Source organism: Staurois parvus, unplaced genomic scaffold, assembly GCF_062004578.1.
Source record: "Staurois parvus isolate SC_StPar_1 unplaced genomic scaffold, SC_StPar_1.0 ptg000486l, whole genome shotgun sequence".
Lineage (NCBI taxonomy): Eukaryota > Metazoa > Chordata > Amphibia > Anura > Ranidae > Staurois > Staurois parvus.
The window spans coordinates 1,485,855-1,492,515 of record NW_028318282.1 but is presented as its reverse complement, the minus strand read 5'-3'; positions in this window follow the sequence as shown (position 1 = coordinate 1,492,515).

The following is a 6,661-nucleotide window of genomic DNA, read 5'->3' as shown; positions in this document are numbered from 1 at the left end:
TGGTACCCGCAATGGGGGTCGGTACTCAGATCTGTCATCGGCAGATCGCGCCTCTGCGATCTAGAGCGTTTTCCCGGCCGCCATTCGGCTGTTGGCCAGGAGAGAAGTGGTTAAAGTAAGCCAATAACCTTTTAATTTTGGAAATAGAAGGGAATAGGAATAGAACTCTTGTCAGGTTCTTACTGTCATCCCGGTGCAGCTCACTGTGTGTGTGCATTTAAAAAAAAAAATTATATATATATATGTAAAAATGTAAGATAAATACGTAGCTGTTGCCAGATGCAGAACAATAACAAAGATCAATGCTCTCAGCCAGGGGCGGACTGACAACTCATGGGGCCCCCGGGCAATAGGGGATCATGGGGCCCCTGTGTCCTTGGCCAAACTCAAAAAAGCCTATGAAAAAGGTACCAGGGGCATCTCATGGGGCCCCCTACTGGCCCCGGGCCCTCGGGCAGTGTCCGAGTTTCCAAATGGTCAGTCCGCCCCTGCTCTCAGCAGCATTCCCATCTTTGTCTCGCAGATATTATAGCTGACAAACAGAAATCAAAGAAATCGATTTGATATTCGTCTCGCTGATTTAACTGGTGATCAATGCAAATCAATCAAAGAAATCTCTTCTAACTGCAGTCACTTTGCAGAGCAATCACAAACACTTGTACTCAGTGCGTGGATCAAGAAGAAATGAGGGGAGAGGACTTGTGCTAGAATGAGGGGGGTTTGAATTTGAAATCCCCCCACCCCACCTTCTAGCACAAGTCCTATCCCCTCTCAAAGCACCCCCCAACGCATATCCTCTTACCCCTGCCCCCCCATAATCACTCCTCTAAGTGTACACCATTGTTGCCTCCCCCCTCCCCCTCCTTGCTATGTCCCCCTCCCCTGTAAGGCTGGGTTCACACTAGCCCGCCCTGTGTGTTCTGGTTGTGGGTTCGGGAATCGCATCAGCTCCTTCACCCGCAACCACCCACAGCCGAATCTCTCTGCTCTTACAAGACGAACGGTTCTGCCATTCTTTCCGAATGGCACCCCCGCGCATCTCAGCCCACAACACGATTGCAGGTGCGGGAACCGCAGGGAAACCACAAGATCAAAAAGACCGTGCAGTTTCCCTGCAGATGCGTTTTTGCATGCACCTTTTTCTTGCATGAAACGCTGGCACAGCAACCCATTCAAATAAATGGGCCGCCGTGTCTGCGGAGACGCGGGCCGCACTAGTGTGAACCAAGCCTAAGTCGCCATCCATATTAATCACTTGCCTACCAGAAGATTCTACCCCCTTCAAGACCAGGCCATTTTGTGCTGTTTGCCAATGCCTTACTTTAACTGGCAATTTCGCGGTCATGCTACAGTTGCAAGAAAAAGTATGTGAACCCCTTGGGATTATGTGAAGTTTTACATGAATTGGGCATAAAATGTGCTCTGAACGTCATCTAAGTCACAACAATAGAAGAACGCAGTCTGCTGAACATAATAGTACACAAACATTAAATGTTGCCATGGTTTAATTGCACATAACATGTAAACATTCACAGTGCAGGGAAGAAAAAGTATGTGAGGCCCTAGCTTAATGACTTCTCCCAGAGCTAATTGGAGCCAGGAGTGAGCCAACCTTGACTCCAATCAGTGTGATGATATTGGATGTGTTGCTGACAGCTGTCCTGCCCTTAAAAAACACACACCTGTTTTGCGTTTACTGGTTTCAAGAAGCACTGTCTGATGTGAACCATGCCTCGCAGAAAAGAGCTCTCAGAAAACCGACGATCAAGAATTGTTGACTTGCATGAAGCTGGAAAGGGTTACAAAAGTATCTCTAAAAGCCTTGATGTTCATGTGTCCACGGTAAGACAGACTGTCTACAAATGGAGAAAGTTTAGCACTGATTTGCAACTACAGGAAACGTTTGGTTGAGGTTATTGCTGCCAAAGGAAGGTCAACCAGTTATTAAGTCCAAAGGTTCACATACTTTTTCCTCCCTGCACTGTGAATGTTTACATGTTATGTGCAATTAAACCATGGCAACATCTAATGTTTGTGTAGTATTATGTTCAGCAGACTGTGTTCTTCTATTGTTGTGACTTAGATAACGTTCAGAGCACATTTTATGCCCAATTCATGCAAAACTCCACGTAATCCCAAGGGGTTCACATACTTTTTCTTGCAACTGTACACTGTACCCAGGGCTGTGGATAAGGGGGTACCACCAGTCCTCCTGTATGGGGCCCAGGCCAGCAGGGGGGGCCCAGGCAGCTGGGTGAATAGGATGTGGGTAGGGAGGGTAATCGGCACAGCGCACATATATGAAAATCGATCAGTCTTGATATACTGACAGCCAGTCTCATTTCTTGAGGCCCAAAAATGCCAAGAAAGTATAAATATCCCCCAAATGACCGCTTTTTAGAAAGCAGACAGTCCAAGGTATTTAGTAAGAGGCATAGTGACTTTTTTTTTTTTTTTTGAATTAAGAAATTAAAAAACATTCACAATTTTTTTTCTTTTTTATCATTTTGTTTACCACACTGTGACCAGAGCAATATGTTACCATAGTAACATTATACTACTCTAGAGAAGTCAGGATTTTTTTTTTGCACATTATGATTGCTTATAGCTCAACCACTTCCCATCCGGCCCATGTATATAAACGTCCGGACGGGAGCAGTGCGGGAGCAGGTGGTCGTTTATAAATGTCCTCCCCGCTCCCTGCTTGTGCGCGCTCCCTGAATGTTTGGGGGTTCTCAGTAATTTTCTAGCAAATAAATGATGATTTTTACATGTAGAAGAGAAATGCCAGAATTGTCCTGGGAGGGAAGTAATTACCGTATTTTTCGCTCCATAAGACTCGCCTAGGTTTTAGAGGAGAAAAACAAGAAAAAAAATATTCTGAACCAATGGACTGCAGACATAGTACAGGGGATGACCAGAGACTGCGGACATAGTACAGGAGATGGCCAGAGACTGCGGACGCAGTACAGGAGATGGCCAGAGACTGCGGACACAGTACAGGGGATAACCAGAGACTGCGGACACAGTACAGGAGATGGCCAGAGACTGCAGACATAGTACAGGAGATGGCCAGAGACTGCGGACACAGTACAGGAGATGACCAGAGACTGCGGACACAGTACAGGGGATAACCAGAGACTGCGGACACAGTACAGGAGATGACCAGAGACTGCGGACACAGTACAGGAGATGGCCAGAGACTGCGGACATAGTACAGGAGATGACCAGAGACTGCGGACATAGTACAGGAGATGACCATAGACTGCGGACACAGTACAGGAGTTGACCAGACACTGCGGACATAGTACAGGGAATGACCAGAGGCTGCGGACATAGTACAGGAGATAACCAGAGACTGCAGACTTAGTACAGGAGATGACCAGAGACTGCGGACATAGTACAGATGACCAGAGACTCTGGACATAGTACAGGAGATGACCAGAGACTGCGGATATAGTACAGGAGATGACCAGAGACTCTGGACATAGTACAGATGACCAGAGACTGCGGACATAGTACAGATGACCAGAGACTGCAGACACAGTACAGGGAATGACCAGAGACTGCAGACAGTACAGATGACCAGAGACTGCAGACATAGTACAGGAGATGACCAGAGACTGCGGACATAGTACAGGAGATGACCAGAGACTGTGGACGTAGTACAGGAGATGACCAGAGACTGCAGACATAGTACAGATGACCAGAGACTGCAGACAGTGCAGGGGATGATGAGAGACTGCAGACAGTAAAGGAGATGACCAGAGACTGCGGACCTTTTGGGGAGGGAGGGGGAACGGGTACCTGAATTTGACAGGTACCCGCTCCCACTTCCGCGGAGTTGTCCTTCCTTCTTCTTCCCGCTGCAGCTTCTGTGACAGCCGGGTGCCCACAGCGCATGCGCGAGAAGCTCTATGCTTTGTGAATGGCCCGGAGCCTTCTGGGACCTGTCATGTGTCCCAGAAGACACCGGAACATTCACAAAGCACAGCGCTTCTCGCACATGCGCAGTGGGCACCCGGCTGTCACAGAAGCCTCCACGGGAAGACTGTACAGCGCTGGAGCGAGGAACAGGTAAGGTCCTGCAGGAGAGAAAAGCTGAGCGGCCGGCCCGATATTCTGACATGGTGGCGGCAGAAATTTTGGACCGGCCGCTTTACATTCGCTCCATAAGACGCACTGACATTTTCCCCCCTTTTTTTGGGGAAAAAAGTGCGTCTTATGGAGCAAAAAATACGGTAAGTACTAAAATCGTTTGGACTGTATCCATGGAGGAGCAGCATTGTCAGCTTAGGATGGGCATGAGCGGGATGTTCTGTAGTCCACAGAGAGACACTCAGAGGCAGAAAGTACATGACTGAGGGACATGCAGAATATTGAGGCTAATACTTTCCACCTAACCAATAAAACAACCACCCCCTCAACCTTCTCCCACCTGAAATAACCACGTGACTCCTTTTGGTGTAAAAACGGCCATAGCGGCCCATTCACTGTGTACAATTGTGTTGTGAACTGTGATTGGTCACAGTGATCACATGGTACACACAGGATCAATCAGAGCTAATCACAACCAAACTCAATTTCATTCAGTAAAATACTTGCTTAACCACTTCAATACCGCGGACTTTTACCCCCTTCCTGCCGAGGCCAATTTTCAGGTTTCAGCGCTCTCACACTTTGAATGACAATTGCACGGTCATGCAACACTGTACCCAAACTAAAATTTTGTCATTTTCTTCACACAACTAGAGCTTTCGTTTGGTGGTATTTAATCACTGCTGGGGTTTTTATTTTTTGCTAAATTAACAAAAAAGCCCGAAAAGTTTGAAAAAAAACATGTTTGTCTTTGTTTCTTTTTATAAAAGTCTGCAATTAAATAATTGTTCTTCATAAATTTAGGCCAAGATGTATTCTGCTACATTTCTTTGGTGAAAATAACCCAAATTAGTATTTATTATTTAGTCTGTAGGAAAGTTATAGAGTTCACAAACTATGGTATAGAGCTGAAAATTGATCAATTCTGAAATACTGACAGTCAATCCCTTTTTTTGGAGGTCCAAGAATGTCAGGACAGTACAGATATCCCCCAAATGACCCCTTATTGCAAAGTAGACCGTCCGATGTATTTCATAACAGGCATGGCGAGTTTTATGAAGTTGTAATTTTTTTGTCATAATTTTTCGGAAATGAAGAAATTAAAAAAATGATTCTCGCTGTTTTTTTTTTTACATACTGTCACCAGTGCAGTACAGCGTCATCATATAACTGGCATGGCGGTGATCAGGGACACTGACTGGTGACAGTACGAAAAAAAAATTGATAATTTTTTTTTATTATTTTTAATTTTTTATTACATTTTTTTTCTCTTTTTTTAAGATTTTTTTTTTCATATTTCACTATGACCAAAGTAGTATAATGTTACCATAGTAACATTGTACTACTTTGGGGGAGTGATCAGTATTTTTTATTTTACACAATTTGCTTATAGCATATTTAATCACCTCTTGGTTTTTTATTTTTTCTTAAAACAAACCAAAAACCACTGAAAATTTTGAAAAAAAAAGTTTCTTAGTTTTTGTTATAAAATTTTGTAAATAAGTGATTTTTCTCCTTTACTGATGTGCGCTAATGAAGCTGCAGTGATGGGCATTGACAGGCATCACTGATGGGCACTGAAAGGCAGAAATGATAGGCGGCACTGACTGGCACTGATAGGCGGCACTGACTGGCACTGATTGGCAGCACTGATTGGCATTGATAGGTGGCACTGGCTGGCACTGATGGGTGACACTGAAAGGCAGCTCAGATGGCCACTGATATGTGGCATTGATGTGGCACTGGTAGGCACTGATATGTGGCATTGATGTGGCACTGATGGACACTGACAGGTGGTACTGCTGGGGCTACACTGATCATCAAGGCACACTGATCATCAGTGCCCTGATGATCAGTGTACATGTCCCCTCCGCGGAAAGCCGATTACTGGCTCTCCTCTCCTCACGAGCTGTCAGCGTGACAGCTCGTGAGGAGAGAAATGCCGGTAACCGGCATTTTCCTCTTCACATGCGATCACCTGTGATTGGACACAGCTGATCACATGACCGAGCTGACATCTTTGGCTCTTTCCGTGAATCGGTGATCCGCTGTGTCCGAGGGACAAAGTGCAAGGGCGATCGCAGCGCTGCGCGCTCCCAGAGCCACGCATGCACAGTAAGAATGGGAGGACGTCATATGACGTCCTCTCAGAACGAGAGAACCACCTCGTGGAGAACCTATATGGTGGGCGGGAGACGGTTAAAAAGTAAAAACAAAACTTTTGCAATGATTTATGTTTATCAGACCAAACAAGAGCAAATGAGAAAAATTCACCTTTAGGGTTGAGTGCTGATTCACATACTGTATATATATATATATATATATATATATATATATAGATATATATATAGATATATATGAAAATCGATCAGTCTTGATGGCCTATCTCATTTCTTGAGGCCCCAAAACACCAGGACAGTGCGAATACCCCCCAGATGACCACCTTTTTGGAAAGCAAACAGTCCAAGGTATGTAGTAAGAGTTCGTTGAAGGTTTTATTTTTCGAAAAAAAAAATTTTATTTAAAGAGTAAAGTGTTAATAAGAAAACACCCTCACTGTGTA